The 27341-nt window shown below is 37.9% G+C and overlaps 1 protein-coding gene across 6 annotated transcripts in view; it reads left to right on the forward strand.

Moving 5' to 3' along the window:
* LOC126863805 (circadian locomoter output cycles protein kaput-like) overlaps positions 1-27341 on the forward strand; it is a 93234-nt gene that overhangs the window by 39687 nt on the left and 26206 nt on the right. For 2 of the 6 annotated variants that reach the window (XM_050614384.1, XM_050614403.1), the window contains exon 2: positions 19784-19866. The exons of the other annotated variants lie outside the window; for them this stretch is intronic. The gene's annotated coding sequence lies outside the window, so the exon portion shown is untranslated. The remainder of the gene's footprint in view (positions 1-19783; positions 19867-27341) is intronic. 6 annotated transcript variants of the gene reach the window in all.

Here is a 27341-nt window from a genome sequence, read left to right on the forward strand (position 1 = left end):
AGCTATTGGCAAGTGGGATTCTATTTTTACGGTAAAGTTTCGAATGCATTAGGTACAATATCTGGGTTGACGTTACGTTTGCTCCTTGAATCGAAATTTCTCTGTTCAAATGGAACGATGGATTGTTGCACGACCGTAACAGAAGTTCCATTAAAAAGAACCTGGTTTTTTAAAAAGATATTCGTGACTAATTTTGGAGCGATTCTTACGGTTCTTAACCGTTTGAAGAGGAAATTCCAATATCGTTAGTTGATACGTACAGTTGGTACACATATGTACCAGAAAGGTTCAAAAGATTCGTCAATTTATATATTTTCTATCTATCATTTATTAATTGAATATGTAACGTCTAATGTCGTAATACTCAGCTGAGGATGTTATAGCTGTATAATTAATTTGAAGCAAATAGTAGTAAATAACTTGGACAACTCGCTATATCCAATAACTAAAGCAAGCATTCGTTCAATTTCCATTTATTTAATCTCACATTTATGATAATATCAATTTACTCAAACGTCCACAGTCTGCAAACGCGCATTTAAAAGATTTTTCCCACGCAAATTGATGGACTGCGGATCTTCACGGAAATTTACATTTCTACAAATATAAGCAAAAAGAAACGAAACCTAAATAGAAAAGTGTTCCACCTGCTGAACGTTGTAAGAGACTACTATACCCTAGGTATTCTATACATTTTTCTGAATTATTTGTATTTTGCGTATTTCTACATTTTCAAATTTCTCGCAAACGCATCAAAATTCCCGCTCCACGATAACAGTAACTGCCCTGGCAAAAGTAAAGAACACCGAGCGAAGCTCCGCAACGTGTAGATTTTTCCGAGCGTTTTTGGTGTCAGGACACGATTGCATCGTCTGGAAAGTTGCAGAATAGACGCGTTCCGAGGCGACGCCTGGCCAGAGAGTCGCGGCCGCGGAAAGTTCCCCCGGTTTCGTGCATCGGTTGATAACGCCCGTAGAGCCACGATATAACAGCCTTGACTTATTTCTCTCGTTGCGACGCAAAGAATTTTTGCCCGGAACGTGTAATCGCCATAGGAGAAACGCTCGTTGTACGCGAAAACAAACGTATCGAGCGTCGTTCGATCGATCGGTTCGCGTCTCCGAGTTTTTCCATATTTTTCTCTTCTCTCGTTCGTCCAGGATGCCTGGCAGGAAAGGATACCAGAGGAAGGATAAAAGGCTGTGACGTTTTTCTCTAGAGTTACGAAGGCATAACATCGCACCGTTCTTTCCCCTTCGACACTGATCGATTTCGCGTCGTTCGAGGAGAAACGTCGACCAGAGTTTCCCGACGATAATAACATAGGATCAAACTCTGTTACGTTGCACGTCTGTGTTATTCTGCTGTACAAAAATTAATAGCTCGCATTTATTATCAATTGGACCGTTCGTTTTCGAAGCGACGTAGGTCCATTCTCCTTTTGCTTGGAGTTATCGAAGTATTCGCGTTTCTATCGGTTCAATAATCTTGATAACAGGCCCGTTTAGTTTGTATACGACTCTATGTGTACAAGTGTAAGATGTAAATTCATTGTACAAATAATTCTTTACTTTTTTTTTTGACAATTAACTAGATCAATATCTTTTTGACGGCTAAGAATATACGGAAAATTAGTGAATTGTGTGGGTCGTTCGTTTCGAAAGCGTTTCGTAGAAACATTTTCTTTTTCTTTCGAGATGTCAAAGTTTTTGCGTTTCCATCGATCGAGTAATCCTGATAAGGTTTACTTCATTTTTCTATAACTTGGTTTGTATAGGAGGTAGATATAAATTTGTTATACAAATAGTTGTTTTCAGAATCAACCAGACGAAATATGTCTTTTTCACGATCATGAATGCTCTTGCACGCTGCTTTCGAAATTAACGGTCCGGTGAATTTTAATTATTTAAAATCTACGTCCAATGCTGTCATCCATTTTTGCCTATAAATAAGAGCGGGAAAACGAAATGTAACGTCGTTTAATTTCTGTATCATTTGTTTTTTTATTATCGGTGCCTCGATTGTTTGGACAGGCTATACGGGTTACAGGAAATGGATTTACAACATTTTCAAAATACATCAATGATTATGCAATTCCATTTGTTTCGTTTGATCGATACGAACGAACGTCTCAATATTTAAATTGTAAATTCTTTATAAGTAAGAGGTTCACACGAAAATATATGTAAATTCCTAATTTTCTCGATTTTATCGAAAAATCAACTTACGTCACTTTCGAAATAAAAATGACGTAAGTAAGGTTCGGTCGTAAGTCGTTGTCCTTAGAGAACGAGAGGTACGAGGATAAAATAGATTTTTATGATATTTGAATTTTGAATACATATTATTGTAGAGGGTGTTTCAGTTTTTTTTTTCTACATTTATTTGGATTGTCGAATGTTAGGATATTGGAAGACACCGCTAGATCGTGGGTTTTTACATATCTGAAGGTGCAAAAATGTATATAATGTGTATAAATTTATAAAATATGTAAATTAGAATGCGCACACGTACCTGTTACAATACGAGCGTGTGGTAGGTGAAATGAATCTCTGTTTCGGCGTGACTTCTTCAATTTTGCCCACAAACGAATGTGGATATGCACAAAAATTCTACATATCAGAGATTCATAAGCGTGTACGTTTCGAACACTTTTATTATTTCATGAATGAACATATTAAAGAAATTTGCTATGACACAGGTATTTTGAACATTTACATAACATTTTCATAAGTACTAACATGGCAAAGTATGGTAAATGTAAAAGCGTCAAAGAGGAGATTCGCATGTTTGAGATTTTGTAAATGTTACGATACTTTAATATTTACCTTTGAAATTCAGAGTCAATAATTTTCTGTTCGAAAATAAAAAAAAAGAAAACAAAGAAAAGAGAAGAAGTTGGAAAATGTCATCGAGTATATTTTTCGTGTTTCGAAAATGATTGTTAAAGATATCGCTATGCGCTCGCGCTAATCAGATATTTTTCCAAGTAAAGCATCGATGACGAAGGTTCGTCGAAGCACCGCGGATTTTACCCGCGCTTTTAATTAATTCCAGTCTGCTTAATTCCCCCGAGTCTCGGCTCTTAAGTTATTTTGCATCATTAACAAAGATACTAATCTGCCGCTTTCTCTATCTATTAGGTTGTCCGAGAAGTGTCTTTCTTTTACAGACACGTATTTTATGACGAAACCTAATCTGTCGAACGTTGTGATCTTTATCTTGATAGAACAGAATGGATCATACGTAATTCGACAAAATAATATAAAACGGAAAATGTTATGCATCCATTATTTCCTTATAATACGAAAGAAACTTTTCGGACCACCTAATATATATCGTTTACGATATCTGTAATTACGTAGATTATGATTGTACATGATATCCGTGAGCAATAATTCGTTTGGTATCGATAACGAGGAACGATCTACTATACCATGAATTTTCTTTCTCGATGATACCTTTGTGAGATACGTTCTGCCTCGATGAAAAATTGCCGCGTTTGGGAAGCAATTCTACCACGATGGGAATCTAGCGATCATTCTATAAACGAGATGACTCTTCCCTTTAAGCGATCAGGCATTCTATCGATGAAGAAATAACTCAAATACAGCGAACAAAGAATTTCTTTAGTAAAACGAGCAACGCGAGAGCGTTAAGAAAAATGTAACGACGAGATAGAATTAAGATGTCTGAACGAGTATCAACGATAGACGTCCTGAAGACGATTAAAAACGTACGAATACGTCGTGATCTATCGAATGACAAAGCTAGTGCGCGATTCATCTTGCTGCTGATACTAATCTTCAAATATGAGATTCGTCGCAGTTCATTCATCATCGGACCTAGACATTAGATACAATTTATAAACATAAGTGATCCTATCATAAGCCTAAAAGAGCTGATAGAAAGATAAAAAGAAATTTATACATAGTATACAGTTAAGAAACGTAAGTGATCGTATTATAAACGTAGAAGAATTTATAGGAAGATAGAGAGAAATTCTAATCTCCATAGCGTATGAGGAGTCATCGACACATGGAGAAACGAGAGTCTATGCTGTCTATATGGACCTTGTAGAATTCGAAAACGGGTATATCAATAAATAATAAAAATAATAAAGATAAGAAGTGAGGCAATCTAAATTGAAAATTACCGAGGCAGTACGTGTATGCTGCTTGAGATCAGAATCGTTTATAATGTTTATACCGTTTATACAATTGCAAAGTAATTAAAGTTAAATTTTCAGAATGTCCGAAGATTTAGAAATTCTTAACTTTTCACATAAAAATGTGCAAATAGTGAATTTAGATAACGTTATGATGTAAAAATATGAATATATACGCGTATTCTTCTTTTTGTTTCTATCTTACTTGAATAATGTAGCACAGAATGTCTTGGTTTAGCCAGTGGAATTTTTTGCTTTTATGAACTATCGCCTTTCTTTTATCGGCACCAAACGTGTTTATTATTATTTTATCTACCACACGGCCTGCAAAAGAACCTTGTAAATATCCGCAAAATATCGTGAAACACCTCAGTCAAGTCACGGAATAATTTACATAGCCCAGCCGTACTTTGGACAGATAATCGCGCGCATTGATTACGAGCAGAGAATAGGAAGCACCAAAATACGCACACTGATATTTTTTCTTTTTTCTTTTTCTTTTTTTTTTTTTTTTTTTTTTTTTTAGCAAGGGCAACAGCCCTGAAAAATGAATGCACGCGTGACTACGCGTCGCATTAGACGCGCTAGATTGAATGGTTGTTGGCGAAAGGAAAGAATGGCGAAATTACATGGACAAGCCCTAGTCATGAACGGTCGGTTGGAAAAGCTTTTAAAAAAACGTCTAGACAGTTAGGGAGAGAGTGGAAGTTAGGAAACCTGTCCTCGAAATACACCGACTCACGAAAATACTTTGACACTTACCGTAGACAATTTTTATGGATATATCGTGTACATACTGTTGATGACTATAGATTTACGGGAAATTCAGGGATGCAAAAAATGCAGAGAAAATGTACAATAATTATATTTGTAGAATAGTTATACGAATTATATTCACACATCGTGATATTTAAATTCATAAAAGTTAGAGCTCGAATTTAGGTATCTTCTAATTATGTATATCGTATATGACACTCCCTTAAATTTTGTTAGCGCTATGATGAAATATGATTATCGTGATTATCTTGCCAAAGTTTTACACACAATTTCGAAATGTTATGCAAAAGTTACAAGCGGTATTTACTTCAGACATATTTCCTAAAAGTCACAAAAATATTTGATACGACAGATATAATCATCCCGAACGTATAATTAACGCTAAAAGTGATCCGACTAAATATCGAGGCTTATCGGTACAATAAATAATTTCCGACTTCTGTGAAGCGTGTATTTGTTACAAATATATTTCGTAACTTCCATATACATTTTCAAGATCTGTTTCAAATTTTACTCGTATATGTACTCGTGCCTCGCTACGGTATATATCAAACTCTCAAACAATTTTTTTTTATTACACATATTATATACGTAGAATATGTTTGTACAACAAGTGTTCAAATATTTCTATGATTCAATGTACATAGTTCGTAAAAAACAAAATTCTCTGGTACGAGCCTATCGTTTCTTCGGTAAAACATTGTTTATTTTTATCGTCATTAGTCCGTTATCTGTGAGTAATGAATATTGATAGACACGATAAGAGAATTTTCAAGAAATACGTATTATTGACGAGGCATAACCTGACTTTGATAAATCGAAGGTGTTGTTCGAAGTGTAAGAAGTAATATGCAGTTTTGTTCGATTGCACGAACAACGACACGTTCGGTTCTTAATCTGTTTTCGCAGAAGCGGAATAGAATCTCGATCGGTGGTGTGATAATTTATCGTTTGTCCGTGATATATCTACGTACGTGGAAAGAGGATTGAAACGAGGGGAAGAAATGGTTTTGTAAATCGATTGCGATTCGCGTTGCAAATGCCTCATGTTCTTTTTCGTTCTCGTAAATTTGCAAAGTATCACTTGTGATATCCGTAAGTCGTTTGATCGACTTGTGAAGAAACAACAAGAAGAGTATCGATAAAATTGTCGGAGATACAGCAGGTTAAAATTTTGCGATCAATTTATGGTGTATGATGAAAAGAAAATAAAAGGTTTTGCAGTTCGTTGTTTATTTTCTTTAAATTAGTTGTTCCAGGCTTTCCTTTGTATTGTCATGTGTGACTTTTATTTTTGCAGACGGTTACGTTCCGCTGTTTTCTATATTAATTCATGCGCCTCGAGTTTCGCAAATTCTGGAAATCCTTAATTCGAAATTATTTCAACATATCGTAAAAATCGCGATATCTCAGCCTCGTGTTAGACGTCCGATTAATTTTCTAGCAAAAGAAAAAAAATAGGAAAGAAATAGAAAAAGAAGTAAATATACGCGACATTCATTTCTTTGCGATCATCTATTTACCGCTAAAAGATCCAAGTTTTCTTCTTATCGAAGAAGCAATTCCAAACATTTAAGCAAATGTGCAGGCAATGTAATTATCGAAGTTCCATTGAAAAAAGTCATCATAATCGTATTCTTTCACGGAAGTGATATTATCTCATCGTATATTACCTACGATGGTATAAACGCGATCTTGGATAACGATTAGCTGATGCTGCGACTAAAATGCTAACGTTCGTACTACTAATATTTCAACTTCGCCTGATCGAACGATCTTTTCGCATATGTATTGCTCTTTGATTCCATCCGATTCACCTATTCAGACTTACGTCTTCTTTCGTGGAGAAAACGAACTGGAAATTCCTCGACCGCTTGTCATCAGGTTCATGAACTGTAATCTCCAAACGTGAAACGAAAATGCTTAGAAATGCTATAAAAGCATTTATAAAAAGCTGCCATAAACGCTAGATAAGCTTTATCTTCTAACCATTTTACCATCTAACTATTCGTATAAACTTTGTCCCTTCGAATCTTACGTAAAGAAATCGAAATAGAACGACATTGGATAGATACGTGTGCGATACGCAGTTTTTACATATGTCCGTGTAACCTAGAGATGTTCGATTGCCGATGCTTATGCAAATGTATATTTTCACGAACGTATATCACCGACCGATATGTGTACACATTAGAATATCTACTTATACTTAGTATAAATTGAGCGCCATTCGTCGCGTTTATTTTCTGGCTATTTTATTATAAATCGGTCGTTTATCATCTTATAACGTAAAAATATTAAATAAATTAAAATTTATCGATGCTATCTACTGAATATAACCTTATAATAGGTAGATTATTACGAGTACTTTTTCTTTCAGGTATTTTACGTGTAGGATGTTTCTAGTAACCGGGAACAGTATAATTCTGTTGCAAATGAAATCAGAAAACAACGACAGAGGAAAATTTTACTGTTTAACACGCTATGCCGTAATACTCTACAACTTTTCTCACAGATTCACCGATGCACGCGGATGCGGGATACAGTCGCACTCTTATTTAAACACAACTCTACGATCGTTTTTTATTACACTTAGTTTACTGTATTTTGCATACTTCTAAACACATAAACATGTTTACTTCGTTCACCGATCCGCAGAAGAAAAAGAATAGCAAACACACGGTTTTTATGAATATACATCTGTGTAAGCCTTAATATTGATCGAAATGAAAATGTTGGCTTTCCACGTTGCGTTACGACCCGCACCTTGTGTTTTCCTCGAACGTACCAAAGTCCACGGCCTTGCGATTGAGTAACACCAGAGACATTAGAAACGTGCATGTTGCACGAGTTTCCCGTAATATACACGGCCTGGTGAAACATCTAGAAGCTAACGGTGCTGAAATCTGCTGTCGTGTCCGGAAGAAGTTGTCGCGTGTTTAGACGTCGTTCATGAATTCCACGTAGAGAGAAGATCGGTTGATCACGAAGGACACGAGAAGTACACCGACGAGAGACAGCTTGCTCCTCCGAGATCGCTTTTCGTTCTCGAGTATCGTTTGTCGTCTGCCAGACGACGGATTCTGAGATCTGGTTTATGGATAGTATCACGAACGCGATAACGTCTGTATCTTGTCTGCATCTCGTCTGCTTACCGGTTTCCGCGTTCTCTAAGGCCTGCAACTATAAGATGGAATTCTGTCAGACGCGCGTCAGCTCTCCTCACTTGCGTAATTACGAAGAATGCAAGTTTGACGATGCAAAAGCCAGCAGGGAAAGCCGAGATTTTTATTTGTTCGATCGAATAGATTTTTAATAGTTTTGTTGTAGTACACCGTCGAATGGGTCGTTGGAAAAGTTTCTTCTTCTGTTTTCAATCTTCCTATTAAATCGCAGAAGCGTAATCTATGCACGCAAGTACAAGAGATAAATGGGACGAAGTTTTGCTGGCAAATACGTCGATATAAATCTTTTCTTGCACTTATGGGTAATCTCCCATAGCGTAAAAATTCGCAGTATGTAGCATGTAATATTTAAATATGCGTGAAATATTCAATATACTATATGTACAGTACTAGTTGTAATATCCAAGTGGATAATATAACTTCCTATGGAACATCGTAATATTCGTAATCTACTTATAGGGGAATATTAAAAACGCATCCTGAAACGTGCATAGCAATGGTGTTATAGTGTTACGGAAAAATTGACGTACGATCAGCATTTATCTACAAGCCGCGAGGAAGTAACGCGGTCGATCAGAAACTCGGTTGCTGATATTTAGGAAAATTGTCGAGGAATTTAGGATACAACTCGAGATATGAAATAAATGCGATATCACACTGGCAACTATATAACCCGAATAGATATATCGCGACATTGTGAAGTAAGAAAAATTGAAAAGATTTCTGTAAATCGAATTCGCGCATATGTTCCAAATTGTATTGATATTTTTCTGGAAACTGCAATGTATCGGAAACGAGAAAGGAAACGAAATTGAAAGGAGAAGAGAAATCGTTTGACATTCAGGTTTCGGTGTGAATGTTCCTTTAATTAGCTTATTTCGCGTAATCGGCGTGAGCTTCTACTCTATTACTCTATCAGCGAAATTTGTAGCTCGGTTCGTCAACCTTAATTGATCGGCCTTATTCGCGACACCTTATTAACTATGCGTGCCGCAAACCGCAGAGGCACAATATATTTCCCGATATCATCGGAGACGGTATCACGTTATTGAATTGCACGTTCGCTAATAATCGAACGTTAACTCGATTATTCGGCGTAACTGGCCCACGACAGGCAGCAACGTAACTGAACCTCTTATATAAATCTTAAAATATAGTAATTTGCATACTAAACGCTGTTCCTCTTATGCCAATATCATTCATGCCCCATTCGATAAATTATACAAATTCGCAATTGGGTATAGAATTGTTGGATAATTCTGACTGATAACGTTGTTGCCTCTTGGTATTCCATTATTCGTCGCAATCGATGCCTGTCGGCTTAGGATGGCTTTCGACTTACAATGGACAAGATACAATACTATTATATTATAATATTATATGTTACATTGTAAGACTGGTTAGAACACTCGTTTTTTAAATATTGGGTTGGCAACTAAGTAATTGCGGATTTTTTCATTAGGTGGTATTGACAATATCCGCAATTACTTAGTTGCCAACCCAATACATAGCTAAAGAACAAGACTAATATCTTTAACGAAAGTGTGAAAATTTATACGTTCGAGGTTTTAAGATGAAGAGATGATATCGCGTAAATCGTTGATCACCTTCTTTTAGAAACGTTAGTATCATTTGTTTCGTTTTTTCGGATCCTATCGATCGTTTAGAGTCCCGTTAAAAAATCAGCATTGCTATTCTCACTGGTGACAGTGTAATAGGAAAGTACTTGCGTTCTTTCCGATCACAAGCGGCAGATACTGTCAAATAGAAGAGAGATAAACGTTTCAAAGAAAGACCATTTGCAAATTTCAGCCTCTTACAAGCACTGGTTAAAAATCGGCTTCGCCATTCTTTCGATTACAAGTCACGAAGAGAGTTTCGTTTCTCTTTTCTAATTACAATCGGCGGATAATCGACAAACGCCATTTCATCGTTTAGCGAAAACAGCTGCCTTTTGTTTCATTTGCACGAGGCATCGGCCTGTACAGGAGAAATAGAAGAGGATAGAAAGGGAATATCGATATTAAATTGCACGAGCAGGCTGTGCGGTAAAAATCGAGCACAATTTTGTGAAATTGCATTGAAACCGAGCGCCAGGATTGCGAGCTGGCGCACGCCTTGTTCCTGAAGGTAGGAAATTGCATCCATTAGCAAATTACTCTTACCTACTTTAGTTATGCTGCAAGTTGCTACACGTAAGGGCCTATGATACAAAAAAGGAGTATCGTTATCTATATTGGTCAAGGTAAAAATTAATTCGCCCGGAATTTTGTTCGAGTAAAAGCAGCTTGTGTGTCGTACGTGATTATCGAACGATACGACGCGATGTACGCGTCAAGATCGGTTTATCGTGGACGTTCGTTGAAACGTTCTTTCAAAATCTCTCAATGTCCGGAGTTTGCTTCCGGTAAAAATTGTATAAACTCGTATCTGGCGTGAATTCGTTATCCGAGAATGAGATATTTATTTTGTTATCTTTTTAGATTTCTACTTCCCTGGAGAGAGATTTTTGTTTAAAATGAAAGAAAAAAATAATAGATTAAGATAAAGTTCAATGTACGGAAAAGAAAAATGTTATTCGAAAGGAAATTACTGAATGCTATTTGTTCAAAAACGATAGAATTGGGTGACAGTTGTTTGTGTAGGCGTAGCGTGGATTACCATTAGTTTCGCAATGAATATGCAAAGGATAGTGTTGCAAAAACTGTGCAGTATAAAATATCGTTATTTTAATTCGTGGATATCGATGGTGAAAGAAAGAAAATTCAAAAATCATGGGACCATGGACAATTTCGAGAGAACAGATAGACTATTCAACGCCATCCATCGCTTATCGATTGGCAACCTATAAATCGAGTTTTCGTTGGCGGTGTTCATTTAACAACAGCCTGTTAATCTCTGAATAATCGATATTATTTTAATAATAGTAACATGATAATGTGAATGTAGTTTGTAAGCGACAGATAAATCGTTAAGCTGTTGTTCTTTTGAATCTTCACAAACTCTACCTCTCTCGAGCGAATCTCCTATGACACATCGAGAGAGTTTTATCACTTTCGATGGTATAACTGGATCGCAGTCATACTAATCCGATGCAGGTCTCTGGTACTGAAATCTCTGGACGTATCAAACGACGTATCGTGAAATGGAAGGGCGCGTTTCTTGTCGCTAAATGTCAACGCTCACTGTATTGAATCAGTTAACTTTTGATATGCCAATAAAATTCAATAGCGTAATAAAATTCAAGTGTTCAATAGTATAATAAAATTTAATAGTGTCAGCGTTCGTTTGACGTATACGCTTTTCCATTTTATATTTCCTTCGCATCGTAAGGTTCCAACTTTTCAAATGTACGATGGAAATGGAATAGCAAGGATGCTATTGAATTTTGTAACGTTTACTCGATATCTGTAACGTATGTATCTCGACAAATCATAGTTTCGAACGGGATTTCTTGTGTAATCCAACTAATAGAATTATCGAAATTTTACGAGATTTCACGATAGAGCAAACGAAATATTTTCATCCAACTTGAAATCACATGAAATTGCGACAGCATGAAAGAGAAATCTGTGATATACGATTGGTCGTTTATTAGTTCGTTAACATTGTTAGTTTGCAAGTTACAATGGATTTTAGAATTCTGTCAATTTTTAAACTTTAGAAAATCAATCCTATAAAGCAAACAATAATTATTGCTAACAGAATTCGACACTAAAATGCGCGTATACCTGAAATTATTATGCAGGTATGTATGTATGTATATGTACATTTGTCATAATAGTCGAAGAGTAAGTTGACATATTTTCGGTAATTAGCGTCGAAACGACGTGTGCATTCACGTTAAACCGTGAAACTCGTTAAGTAACGACCTTTGTGTTCGTTTTATGCAACCGATAGAATTCTCACAGAGATAGTTGTTAAGGAAATTCGAGGATTTGGGAATACAAATTATTGACTGTATTTCCCACACAACAGTTATACATCTATATTACTCTCTGAAGAACGTCTTGCACGCACGCTGGTCGCCAACCGACTATCCTAGATTCTTCTAACATCTGGCAACAGTCTTTTGTCTCCACTAAGACCTTGACGCCCTCTAACCCTTACACACACACTCTCATGTACAGTGTAAATGTATCACTTCCCTAACAATAGTAACGAATTAACGAGGAAAAATCGTGGCAGCAAATTGTTGTTTCCGTCGAGCGATCTCGCACTGCGATGATATCGCGAGTATATACGGAGATCGTTAATCATATGTAACGTGGAGGTGATGGGACGTGCGTAATTACATGCAACAGAAGGAGATAATTGATCGCATGAAGTGGCATTAGTAGGTCAGATGCGTTAAATCTGGAACTTTGTGCTCTGGTTTGTTTGTACAGACAAGGAATGAGTCATGAGAACGTTCGTATCGTCTGTATACCATTTCCAGCGGCTAATGACACCGACGCGGAACTTCAACTATTTGAGTTAACAAGGAGAGGCGACGTTTTGAATAAGGCGACTTTTTGACGATCAGACGCTTATATTTTTTTATTACGATTGTACTATTTATGACAAATGAAATAATATTAGCGAGAATAGCAAAAGATGATTGGCGGATTCTAACGATTCTATAGATTCTTTCCCTCGTGAACTTTTTAATATTTCAACCACGTTTAGACGCAACTTTTCCGATAAAAATGTTAAAAAGTGTTATAAGAATGAGGATAGTCTGTACTTTCATATTTTTGCAACCTTCGTGCCTATCTTAAATATTCAATAACCATAAATCATACGTCGATAAAGGAAAGATAATATTATAAAACAAATACTTTATATTTGCTAGTATTTTAACTTAAACAAGTCACGCCAGTGATTCTGCTTCCTCAAAGTAGGAAAACATTTTATTACGAAATATTTACAATGCGTATCTGCTCGGTGAGTAGCAGAACGTAGTGGGTATTTCTTCATCGACATAGAGCAATTGTCAGATTTACACTCGTTAGAATATAAATTGCACTTACGCACATCGAAAAACACATTTAAAGGAACAGTTTTAGAAAGAAAGAAATCGTCGTTCGTCGTTCATATCTTTTCCGTATTATTTCTAGTAATCTATGTTTCGAATAATAATTAATCGTTGCGCTTTATGTGTTTTACTTTGCATAGATAATCGACTAATAGAAAAACATACGAAAAAACAGCTAAAAAAATCTATTAATATTTTTTTTTCTATTGCATGTATTTCCAATAATAGTTAATTCATCGCTACGCTTTATGCGTTTAACTTTGCGCAGATAAACGACCAATAACATATAACATATAAGAAACATATAAAATTCCTCGGTTATATAAACGCAACAGCGTGGCTGTTCTCTCGTGTGCAAGGTCGGTTCGGATGGAGAAGCTGCGATCCTTGGAATATATTCGTAGTTGCTCCAGAATCGCGTCGATTCTTTTTTTAGACCAGCCATAGATTGTCTCGACTACGTTTTGTCCAGCTTGGTCGGTATCTAGTATCTACAGTAAAAATTCTGATCGCACGGACTCTTCCTCTGCTACGGCTTTCTTCCAAGCATTTTGTATTAGTTCGATATTAATCTGACAGTACGTATGCAACTGACTAAACAATGTCCAAAACGAAGACGTCGTTAATAGTTTCTTGGCCCCCGTCGACAGCTGTCCACACTTTGCCACACTTGTGTCCTTCGTAGCGAACCACATGTGTGGATTTCGTATAAAGAACGCGACGACCGATATAAAACCGTAATCAGTTCTTGATTAACACGATCTCTTCGACTAATTGCCGTATACGTTCCATGTATTATCGTTGCAGGTCAGTTTTTTATCGTCAAGGCAAACATTTTGCCAGATTTCGAACCTTTCTGCGAAGAAACATTTCTTTCTTTTGGTCCACGGGTTTACTTGCAAATACACTTGCAAATTTTTACGCAAATTTATATTTTTACAGATACGAGATTAAAGGAGAGGAATTTAAACGAAGATTCGTTTTATCCGTGAAACGTCGTAACTGGTACTCCACTTTCCGTATTCTACGGCTTTTGTACGTTGTTGTATCTTCGAATTTTCCCCCCTAAATAGGTACAAATTTCCAATTTACTCGGAAAATTTTGTCTACGCGGTTTCTTCTAACGTTATCGAACCGACTCGGTTTGATTCACCCTGTAACGTTTCCTTTAACCATCGTTTGCTTTGGTTTTACTCGCAGAAAAATTAGCACCGATCATCGGGTGTGATTCGTATCGAAAATAGAAGTCTGGCAGATTCACTTTTTGTCTCATAATCTGTAGTTTGGTGAAGATTGAAAGGAAGAGTTTCAACTATACCGTTCTTTAATCTGGAATTATTTCATCCTATGTTGTGACACGCACTTTATACGTTACAGTCATACGATACGTTGATACTACGAGTGATAGAAATTTCTTTAACGATACATCGACCGTGTATTCACTATGTTTTTATTGGTAAATCTTAGAGATAAATGTTATAGGACTGTGCGGTAGGTCTGAGTCGAAGCTATCAAACAAGTACATTAGAATTATCTGTTCAACTTAAACATTTATATTTACTATTTATATCTTTTCTTATCGTATGTTATCGTGCTATACTACAAAGATTATTGGAAAGTGTCGTCGCTTCCTATAACAATTCCCTAGATTAACGAGACATCACTTGTTACATCTACGATACAAATTTAACTACACGAGTTAAATATTACCATTGATCACTGGGTGTACTCGCATTTCTGTCAATTTAAATCTCCACGATCCGTGCTGATTATCATTATGTCGTACATTGCACATACGCAGATTATACGAGAAAAAATAAAAAAGAAAATGATTCTATTAATTCATAAGAAAACTAATCTCGACGAGTTTATTTTACAATATGAAAATTTCTACAGCGAGATGTAATGGTTTCGTCAGAAAAAGAATTGCGATTTCAATTTCAATTTATAACTCAGTAATTATAAATATAAGAGGCAGCACAATCGTGACAGTGTCCATCGTGTCTATCCGAGGTATGTTTATTCGAGGAATAAGCGCTAGAAAAGTTTACGCTGTTAACATCGTTAACGCGATGGCATCGTTCGGACGTTTGCGTATTCAAATCTCGAAAAAATCAGAAGCATCGAAGATCGTACAACCGCGTTGAATTTATCGCTCGTCGAATTTACGTTTATCGCGATTAATATGCAATTATAGAAAGTCGGATGGGTCTAGTAGCGAAATAGTTCTACATATCCGATACGTATGCATTCACTGACGCACATGTTTGTACTTGAAAATGGATTGCATAAATAAGTGACGTTATCGTCCCGAAAGAAAATGTAAATCGAGTACATAATATCGTTTTTACGTAATTCGCGCATTCTATTAGTTTCTATTGTTATCGACATTCACGAACCGCGTTTCTTGTTTCTTTATGGAGTTTCAAGATTTCGTTCTACCTGGTTCACCTTTCGTGTTAATTGCAGGAGAGCAATTGTCTCGACATTGACATATAATAGAACGTATAATATATACGCAATATGAGAAACGTTGGTATATTTTTATTGGCATATATATCGTATGTACTATAATTTCATCTGAAATTGTATTTTGAATGACGCAGCAATTTCGTGCGATTTTTCACTTGCTAGGTAAATTAACTTTACAGAAAATGTATATTTTCTATATACATACTCGATTCCTCGAAACGTCGAACTGGCTAGAACGTGCGATTTATTCTTCTCGCGTACTTTCAACGAGATTTCGAATTATATAAACGATAGAAGCTCGCATTTCTCGGCCATACTGCCGCAGGAAACAGGCGAAATTGATAAAAAACAGAAAACCTTCGAGATTATATCTCGAGGAACATAGAATCTTCGACAACTTTTGCTTTTGCATTCGTCGAATAAGAAATTCGTAACGTTCGCCTGTTTCTTTGTATTCCTTGGTAAATAATACACAAGTGGAAACGTAATTAAATCGAACGATACGACTTTTTTATTCGCTGTGCACGCGACGTTAATCGCGAGATCGATCAGCAAAGGCTATCGCGAAAGCTCTGGGTCTAAAAGCACACCAGGCAGTTTCGTGCATTTCGGTGCATATTTCCACGATCGCGAGTCACGCCGTTCTTTTTTCCAGCTTAAAAATACCTTGTTGCGAGTCGGCCGAGGGGAACCGAGATTTATACGGCGCTTGGATCACTTTGAAGAATATAATTACGATAATCTATTTGTTTCTTTATTTATTCCGCTGTTGTGATAAAAAAAAGGACGGACAAATAGATCCGAAGACACAGATGAAAGATGTCGAATATTTTCAAACGTAATTTGTAATTTTTCGGTACGGAGAAAGGCCTCTATGTTTCTATCTCTACAAATTTTCTCTGCAAGAGCCCATTTAGGGATATAGAATCCAGAAGATTGCGTTATTGCCGAACAAACGATAGTTCCACTTCGAAATCGTGACTTCCGACAAGGATACAGTATACTATACTTTTGCATAACGCGAACAACAAAACGAAAATAAGAATATTATTAGAATTTTTGCAATATTCTTACGTTACGAATATTCGTTCTCAAATTGTTTGACAGGTATACTTTAACAGAGTATTATTATTATGTATCACAATTAGATTAGATTAACAACGATGATGTCCTACCTGTAATTATGATAATGATAATTAGATCCTCGTGAATTATTCGAAACGGCGATAAACGTACGAAAAACAACAAAGTCAAGGATGAACCGATATGTAAAAATCTGTGTATCTGGCATCGTCTCGTACATGCAGCTGCGTTCGCAGCAAAGTTTCTCGCATCGATTTCAGCGCATTTTCGAGCCATTCGTTGTTTCACGCGGACGTGTTCCGATTGACAATCATCGAGACACATACACGCGGAAATTCGGCGAGGAAGGGCGGAAAAGAATGGTCGGAAGTCCGTATCCGTTCGTACGGAGAGATTATAATTCGTGTCACGCGTTTTTAGTCTCCTCGGAGTATACAAGATGCGTACAACCATCCGCGACATGTTCGATGCTGATAAATTCGATCCCGCGTGTTTTTTCTTTTTCAAATAATGGAAATCGCGATACGTGGGATGTCTGCGCTTATTTATTTTCTTTTATTTCGAAGATTTCGTGCTTAGAGTAATAAGGATTACGTAGGTAGAGATGTTGAAGTCTCGGCGTTGTGCATCGGCGCATGTCCCAGCCGCGTGTTTTTATTATCACAAATTTTAGGTTCGAAGGTAACATTTACGTTTTAGTATATCACGTGAGCCCGTGTCGCTTGCACACGTGCAAAACGGCCTTTAAAAATACTTATCGGCCAGTTACGTTTTATCTCGACACATTTTATTGACTATGTTTCCTTCTTTCGCGTGTGACTGCTCGATTAGATTCGATTCTCCTAGTTACTCTGTATAGCGTATTTTCTAACGCTGTAAATATTATGTTGTATTAAATATTATATTATATTCGTTTATTGCGATTGACCTCTCCTGGATATTACATCATATCGATATGCTAATATTTGTATTTGAGAAATATAACGGAAGACGAGATTTGTAATTGTCAACGATCCTATTGAAATCATAGAATACGCGTACTAAATCGTAATTTGTATCTTTACGTGTATATGTAATATCAATCGGTGGCTATCGATTCTCTTTATGAAATGCATCGTGTAAATGTGACGCGCAACCACCGCACGAACGTTATTAATAATACGGTTTTCGTTATCGCGAGTAATAAGATTATAAGATCGTATAAATAAAAGTATGAGAGACCCAGTAATTTTTGTTATCAAACCATCTTACCGTTTATTGCACGCTTCTGTTCCACCGCAAGGAACTCCAACTTTTTACAGCGCACAGCTTTGTTTCATTTTTATCTTCGTCGATAAAAATAGGGAATGTTAACGCGTATAAATAAATTCGTAAACATCGATAATCTTTTTCTTTTCGAAAGGAAACCTTTCTCGTTTCGAAAAGCTTCGCTGCAAAGGAGTGTCGGAATTGTAAGTGGTCGATTGCGTTAGAGGATTCTTGGAAAGGGTTAATACCGTAAAGTAATCCTGTTCCGGCTATTGCAACGAAATAAATTTCGACTTAGCAGATATCGATTTTACCAAAGGAAAGATTTAACTGACTGTTAAAAAAAAGACTGACTGGAGGCTGACGTAAAAATTTATACATACGAAGATAGGATTAAAAACGTGGAATCAGGCAGTAAAGTGAACGGTACGTGGGAGAAAATCATTATATCTATTTGACATTATTACAGCGTTCGTCCGAAGCATTCAGAGGGATATCTGCTCGTTACTCGTAATACGAGGCCGGCTGATATAAGTACAGCAATTTTCAACGTGTTGCGGCTACCCAAAATAATACGGCCGTCTCCAAAATTCGACAAAGATTTTTTGGCTACAATTGGCACAAATTTAGCGTACAATTTAGTTGCTTGGCTCGTTAACAGTGAAAAAGAAGGAGGGGTGCCGTAAGTCGCTCGAAATTGAGGCAATTAGAGGGAGCAAGATATTTCCATCATTTTCTTTCGCTTTTTTCGTAGCGGTTCTTGAAATTAAATTTTTGTTTTTTACACGGGAGAGAAAACGGAGGAATGATGCCCCGTAATAAGGTCAACATAATGAGAAATATAATTATTTAAGTAGTATTTGTACCGAGTAGCTACTAGAGGAGAGGAGTTGTTTAATACATAAAGTATTTCTGAAATCATCTCGTCAATTTCTTGCTTACTGCCGAATAGACGGGATGAATTTAATTGCAAATACATATACGAAATGAAGATGAGAAGTTCTGAAGGTATATCGTTCTCGTGCAAACAATTTTAACAAGATGATTTTATTTATACTCTTCTATGTGTGTTTAAGATTAGCGACGATTAAGTCGATACTTTTATAATATTTCTTATCTTCGCTAAATTGAATCAACATAAAGCTTTATTAGATTATGCTACTATCGTTCCATCTTATGTAAACAAATAATCAATATCTATTTTAAATTATTAAATGTAATGTAATGTAATATATATGAATTTTATTTTCAGGCGGTATATCAAGTTTAGATAAAAATTGTTCGTCTTGACGAGCGAAACATTTTCCAAATTGTTATTATATAGATTGTTTATTACGTAGATATCGCTATCAGCGTACTTCTTATCAATTACTAACGCTATCAATTTATTACCAATTCATATGTTTCGCAAGCCTTGGTTTTCCTAATTAAACGTAATTATACTTTTTGTATACCGCTGAAATCTGCTCAAAGAAAATTGGATCTCAACAGTGAAACAAGGAAACAGAGGGACGTATCCAAGTGTACGAGATGCGCGGGCGAAAAAGACTCGAAAAGTCTCGCGAAACGAGAAACGAACAGCGCGTATATACACAGACGAGTTGCTACTCTCATCGTCGGGTATTTTTAAAAAGTAAGAAGCTTCGCTGTTGTACGACACATGTAAACTTCTGTTTCCATTCTCGAAATTGAATAATATTCGTACGCTGACGGAATTGTTCGTAGTTTGAACAGTTCCTACCAACGTACACTGTGCACGATGCACACGTAACTCGCAATAAGGAGATAGAGACCCGCAATTCAGCGAATTAACGCGTAATTTTAATGGAACAGGGACAGAACGAAAAGGGACTGGAAGAGAGTTGTCGCGTGCAGCAGTGGATGTCCTGATGAAACTTGGTTGCACATGGTGGAAGGTGAGAGCGGTCAGACGGCGTTACTATGGTCTGGCTACGTACCGTCTGTTTCTACTTGCTTTTCACCGTACAGCGAGCTCTAGGCTAAAGCGATCTACACGCTGAAACGTGTTATCCGCTTGATTAGAAATTTGTAATTATTTCTGTAATCGTAGCCAGGTATATATATTCGATCATTGTTGATTTTATTATTAAATCGAAACTAGTAGCGCCTTAGACACTGATAACGATTTATCTACTTTGATAAATTTATGAATCTGTTTTGTAAAATAGCGGATCTCCAAGGTGAGTCTCTTTTTTTCACGAAATTTTTGATTTCCATGAGACACCTAGTCATGCCAAATATTAATCGATAGACTATGTCAACCGATCTGAAACATTATGATACATTATAATCGTTGAACGAAAAGCAGGACGTAAAACAATACGATCTTTGTTTAACGCTCAATTCCTCGAAAAGCTAACGATCAACTTCGATACGAGTTTATCAGTTTGATTTCGTAGCTCTCTCATAGCAAATATAGAAATCCTTCCTTCGAGCAGAGGCTTATACGGCTAAACCTATGAATTCCAATTTTTTACAACGTCCAAATCTTCGGTATATTCTTCTAGCAGAGAATTCATTTTATCGTCGATCGAACGGAGAACCATACGCTTTGCTAATTTTCACTGACAGGATTCTCTGTAGCATCGATCGAATGCTGTATTCATAAACATTTGGAGAGGCCCTTAAAGGACGAAACGCGGCCGAAATTATTCCGTGGTAGTTAATGACATCCATCCGTCGAAAGTTCGTAAAAGCGACGTGAAATTGCGAGCAATTCACATCCATTACTTGGATACGGACCGCGTTAAATATAACAGCGAACTAGCAGTACGGTGAAGTATACGTTCACCCTTCGTCCCTAGTGTAAAACCAAGCCAGACAGAGGAGGGCTGGATGATGGGGAACGGGATGAGGCAGCATTGGAACGTGGCTTCCACGAGTACCAGCCAGATCTCCCTTTTGCTCCTTTCTCCCTTTCCCTGCCAGGATTTCGGGACTGAGAGAGGGAGAACGACGGCAACGTTGCGAAGGTCACCTTCCTCTACCACCCTCACGCACCCTAACGAAGGGTGGTCATGGTCGAACGTGGTTCATGCCAGACAGAGAACACTGCTACGAAGAGGAGGGTGACTGGGATAAAAAGGATGCGCGAAGGCGTGTCCTGCGGGTTTTTCATACACCTTCAGAAGCAGCTACGTGAGAGTCCTCCAGGACGAAAAAATACCTCGTTTCAGTTAACGAGTTAAGAGTAATAATTTCCTTTTTTCTTTTTTAAATATCACACGTAGAAGTTATAAAATATTCGAGTTTACAGCGGTGGCTGTATAAATAGAAAAAATCGTTGTAAGTCGAAATCAGCTTGTTTGAGATTGTTGAATTGTTGCTTGTAATTACTCCGGGAAATATATAAAAATTTAGAAGATTTGTTATCTTTCGAATGATTAAAACGAACGAATGAAGAGAGAAATGAAACTTGTAATGCAGTTGGTTAAATTTGTACGTTCTTCCCTATTTATATATGTCGGAGATGAAAGAACACCGGAGTCTTTGGAATTTTGGTTAATCCCTCAACATTGTAACCTAGAGTCTACTATAGCTGTAATTAAACAATTGTAGTTATTCAATCCGATTGTAATTGTTCGAGAGTTGTGATAATGAGCTTGGGCTCGAGGCGACAGCCAGTCGCCGAACGTAGCCGCGGTCACGGGATGAGCGCTTTGTCTAACAAAGGCATGGAATAATTCTATAGCTCTCCTTAAAAAGGAAATAGTTGTAACACTCGACAGTAAACATTCCAACGGTCTCTGTCCCGTAGCTCGCCACACGCAGACCCTATTCTTCGAGCAAGATGATTGCCAGATATCGATGCGTCTCCGCAGTACATGTTCAGCTAGCTCAAGAGCCCGTTATAAATCTTAAGATTTAGTCAACTAAAGTCCTTCAAACAAACAAACAGTCTTTGTCCCAACTACGGGAAAATAGGGGAGACCTATTTTTCAACGAGCAGCGTCTCCCACTAGCAACTTTCCCTCGAGGGCGGCTAGCATTTTTTTCTAACCACCGATATGGAGATTGACCAATTAGCAGCAACGCCAATTTCCCTTACTTTCTGAACGAAGGCTTTTCTCGACGAATCCGATGATCTCGTGTCCTTAGACACACCCCAATATAGTTTTCCTCTGTGGCATCATCGGGACGGGAAAGTCATTCTCTCTCGCGATCTCATCGATGAGAGGAGTACCCCTTTACGACCAGTGAATATTACGCGTCCGACTTGGATTTTTCAGCACGTTCATCTGTCATCCCGTCGACCGTGGATTCGTTACTGAATCTAGGATCATTGTCATTAGTTTCTCGGGTATCTAATTACCACGGTCACTTGTCCGGTTCTGTGATAATCGTATTTGCACTAGCCAATGTCTTCTCTATTGCATAACGACGACGTGTAATCCAAACGAAGATTCGTTTCACGCCCCTAACCCTAATTCTAATGTAAACCCGGTATATATATATAGGGTGTTGCAATTTTTATATATAATTGTTGCTTATCGTTGGACTAAACAGATTAGACCGAAGCTTTGAGATGAGAATTTGTTTTTTATTTCAATGACATGTATAAATTATAAAATATCGAGCAATGTACACTGGTGCAAAAAGAGTTTGTTTCAATATTTGTTTCAAAATTGGAAACTACAGAATGTGAACATATATCGTTCCACTTGATATTTTATACAACGAAAAGAAGCGTTAATGTATCAGTACGTGTCGTTTCTTACGATCTACCTCAAATATTGAAATTCTATTAAAAATAAAGAGTATGTAAATGTAGTACGTTTGAATTCTTGTGCATGATTGTTCTTTATCGTTAGACTAGAAATTCGAGATATTTGAGGTTGCCTATCACTCGGTTATCAAGATCACGTTGATAGATACAGTTATCTAAACGCGTCTCGCAATAATTGGTATGTTTTTTACCAGCGATTTATTTATTCTGGCCGTACCTTGAGATAGTAAGTACATACACTACAGCGACCTTCTAGTTTCGCGTAAACTGAACGACTCTTTTAGACTTTGATTAGTTCGAAAAATAACAACGCGTATATTTTCCGTACCGATAAATTACCATTAAGACGATGAAATTTCCGGTGCTACGGATGGCATCGTTTCGTAGGTCAGTTTCAACGAAGCTCTCGTTCCCCTTTATACTCGGACACTACAGATGCGTTTGCAGAAAACTAAACAAATGTTCTAGAAAGAAATGAATAGACCTGACACTCGAAGCCAAAAACGAAATTCTAAATGCGTATCGTCGATCGCCCACAGGCCTTCACGATACTCGCTCAACGAACGAACCTGGCCCAAAAATAATATTCCACGAACCAACGAAATTCGCTCAAGTTGCTTGTTTATCTACGATTCACGGAGGAAAATTACCGCTGCAAGTACGAAAATCTCGCCTTAAATAGATCTCGTTCGCGTCAATCCACCCTTGTGCGAGCAAAAGTTACACCGACGACGACCCGACAACAACGAGCGTGCCAAATCGTCGAAAAGATGGACGAAGAGCCAAACCGTGCACCTGGTCACTGTCTGCGTCGTTTCTCTCCTTTGCGCTCTTGCTGCTGGCTAATTTTATAAAAACGCCGGTGCATGCAACCGCCTTAGGTGGAGAACCACGCCCGAAGCCGACGAAGAAGAGGCTAGACGTCCCGTTCGCAGGCAAAGAAAGGGAAAAATAACTAGATGGACGTGGCTGGTGAATCGGCGGGGAAGTCGACGTCCCTCGACCCACGAGGGAGGATAAAAAGAGCAATCGAAAAGAAGGAGGAGGCGCTCGATTAAGAAATAATGAAACAAAATGACAGTGTGTGGTGGCCCAGCGATGGAACGAGCGCGGGATGAAGAGGCGGAGGAGGACGAGGGAGGACAGGAAGGAGAGAAGCAACTCGAAGGAAAGAGAGGACAAAGTCTGGTCGATTGGACGTATAGTCTGTGCGTGTGTGTATTCGAGGATAGAGAGGGGCGTGATGATTTACGATTCTCGGTTGGGCAAGAGCGACGGAGACGAGAAACGACGAAGAGCAACGGAATGAATGTGGTGGCGGTGTTGGAGGCGGCGGAGGCGGAGGAGAAACACCGGATAGAGTTGTGTGGAATGGAAACGAAGAGACGGCGAAGCAAAGTGGTGGCAAGAGGAGGTTTTTGGCAAAGGGGCGAGAAGAGAAAGGGGGGTTCCGTGGTAAAAGGGATTCGGTTTCGCAGCGACGGGGAAGTAGTTTCGCGAAAGAGAGAGAGAGAGAGAGAGGAAGAGAGAGAAAGGGAAAGAGCGAGGGGAACCAGAAGAGGAATGAGCAGAGAGTCGGCTGTGCCGGTCGGGTTCGACTGGTGGTAGGGGAGAGAAAGAGAGAATTCGGGGCTGTTGACCGGGCTTCGAATTCGAAAGGCTCACGCAGGCTCGCAGTGAGGCAGGACGCGGATGCGCGACGGTGCTGACGACGTCGACGAGAACGACGAAAACGGCTACAACGCAGTCGCCGACACCGCCCGAATTTCACGATGCCTCGCTTAGGTGCGAGAGACCTTCCCTCTACTGCATCGTCGAATTCTGCACTGAGTTGCTAGGGCGATACTCGCTCATTCCTTTTACCCACGGCTGGCAAATGTATGGAATATATACAGGGTGTCTTCTTGAATATATATAAAATACAAGCTTTGTTCGCAAATAGGTGGAAGGATCGTGTTCAGTTGGATTTGAGATTCGAGTAATTATTCGTTTCTGCAAACGCAACGAGAAGTAAAAGAGTCGTTCTATTTAACAAGGATATAGAAATTGGATGTTGTTTAGGTATATGTGTTGAATTAAATTTCCACTAATCTCTTTAGCGTAATTGTTCCATTAATGGAATATATTTTTAAACTGTGCATATTTCAAGTCATGCGAAGGTTATTAGATCAGCCTTGACCTCTGACATTATCCCGTAAAAAAAAAAAAAAAAAAAGAAGAAGGAAAGAAAAAAGCAGGAAAGAGGACGTTCTTAAAATTATAAAAGATAGAATCTCGTTTTATTTTCGTAAACTTCGAAAATTTTCAAATTATACGTATACGCTGGTCAGCGGTTTAGTTTAAAAATCTAGAACACCAAATTCTCCGTTCCGTGAAAAATACGATATATAAAACGCATTTATTGATTTAATGACAAACTGAAAAAAGGAATAGAGATAACGTGGTTTTGTTGATGCAAGTATCGATCTCTCGACGTTATCGGACCAATTCTCAAATAATGTCAAAAGTTTATAGTCGCGAGTTACATAACAGACTTATACAATGTATTTGCAAATTTATCATAATCCATATTTTCTTTTTTCGTTCACGAGGTTAAAACATGCAGAACGCAACGAAAATGAGGCAAACGAAATTTCAGTTATGCACGTATCGCGAGCAGGTCTTATCTTGAGAGTCTTATCACCGGAGTTATCACCGAGTTTGTTTTCACTTCTGCATCGACGAGAAATAATTGGAAATCGTTGTAAGCAAACACTTTCAAAATTTATAATTAACGCGCCCACTCTTCGGCCAAATTTCTTAAATCCGTTCGTCGTATCTTTCTGTAAGCAACTCGAAAATTCTTTAACTTCTACGACAAAATTCTTTTTCGATTTCGAAAGATAGAACAGAGTATATCGTTGGCACGGCCAAACTTTTCTACATCTTCGATGAATTTAATCTATTCTAATCTTTATCTCTGAACCTTATCAGTCTCTTAAAAAGCTTTCTCGCTGACCATTTAAATTACATCACAGATTTCATCAAAATTTCGATTGCTTCTTTTATAAGTGATAATATTTTTTAACGAGTTTTATCATCTTCCTTTCTTAGAAACAATTAATCTGACAACCAATATTCTTCCTTTTATTTCGTAGAATTGGAAAATGATGCATCAGTCCGAGCGTTTGTCAAACAACGAAATATTCCGTTTGACAAATATCGATATTAGTTAGATAGCAACGAGAATTAAAGAAAAAAATATCCATTGGCCTGCGATTTCATTCATCGAATGATAAAACTCCGATACAAATCACCTATTCAAACTTTTATAAAACATATTCAATAGCGAGAGATATCAGAGTTTAGTGGAGGGAGTTTATTACCAAAAAAAAGTCGGATAATCTTTCAGAGAAGAGCGCACGAATCACCGGTTTCCATGAAACCCGAACTTTCATATTCCCAGGGAATTTGAAAAGTTCCAGATTAAAAATTTCCAGTTTCCAAACGAGCGAACTTGCAAATTTTCAAATTTCGCTAGCGTCTAGCTTCGACTAACGCCACTTTCGACTTCTCGAGCTTCAAAGTTTGAAAATATCAATACATTCGTAAAGCTGTGGAAGTGTGGTAACGTGGAAATTTTGAACTTGCAAGTTTTGCAAATTTAGAAATTCGAAGGTACGGAGGAAGTTTGTGAACTTGGAAATTTGAAAATTTGAAATTACGGAAGTTTGTGAGCTTGGGAATTCGGAAATATGGAAATTTACGCGAACTTGGAAATTTGATGATTGGGGAACGTGCTGGTATACCGCACGGATTTGCAAATTCCAAATGTTCCAAATTCCAAAAAGCTTGGAAATATTCGGAAATATAGAAATTTACGTGAACCTAGAAATTTGATAATTCGAGAACGCGTTGATATACTGCGCGCATTTGCAAATTTCCAACTTTCGAAGTTGGCGGATTTAGAAATTTATAGATATCAAAGTTCATGTAAACTATTTCAAAAATGTCGAAGCGTGAAAGTTTGCCGGCCTGAAAACGCGAAATCGTAGAATTTTCTAAATTTGCAACATCCTGAATCCGCACCGATTCTTGTCATCGAGCCGATGTTCGCTATATCGATATGAAAAACGGAAGAGAGCTTGCGCCTGTGCAGTGTTCGCGTAACTCGGTTTCATCTGGTGACCTTGAACGTGTACCAGGCGCAAAGACAGAGAGAAAAAGAGAGAACCGTCAAGAGGGTTGGAGTCTACTCTTCTCGTCATCGAGCTCCGCGTAGACCGGAGTATCGATCCTGAAACGAAGTTGTCGGCCCTATCCCATTCGCAAACCCGTGCTCCGGTAACAACCCCTTCCCCGTCGGCGGGTCGAAAGTCTGGAGGCCTTGACTAGAGAGAGAGGGACAGCTAGCGTGAGTAAGAGAGAGAGAGAAAGGGAGAAAGAGAGAACCGGTCGTCAGGATGGGGACAACGGAGGGCGAGAGCGCGCGAGGGTCATGGATTTCGCGTCCCCGCGTGAAAACGTCGACGAATAGAGAGAAAGCGAAAGTAAAGGGGATCGAGCAGATGAGCTGGGGCGATAGAACCTTCGAAGCTTCCAATAAAACGCGCCAATGATAGCTTGATAAAGGCACTGTTCGACATTTTACGAACCATTCGTCTC

The sequence above is a fragment of the Bombus huntii genome, chromosome 1, assembly GCF_024542735.1.
Source record: "Bombus huntii isolate Logan2020A chromosome 1, iyBomHunt1.1, whole genome shotgun sequence".
Classification (NCBI taxonomy): Eukaryota; Metazoa; Arthropoda; class Insecta; order Hymenoptera; family Apidae; genus Bombus; species Bombus huntii.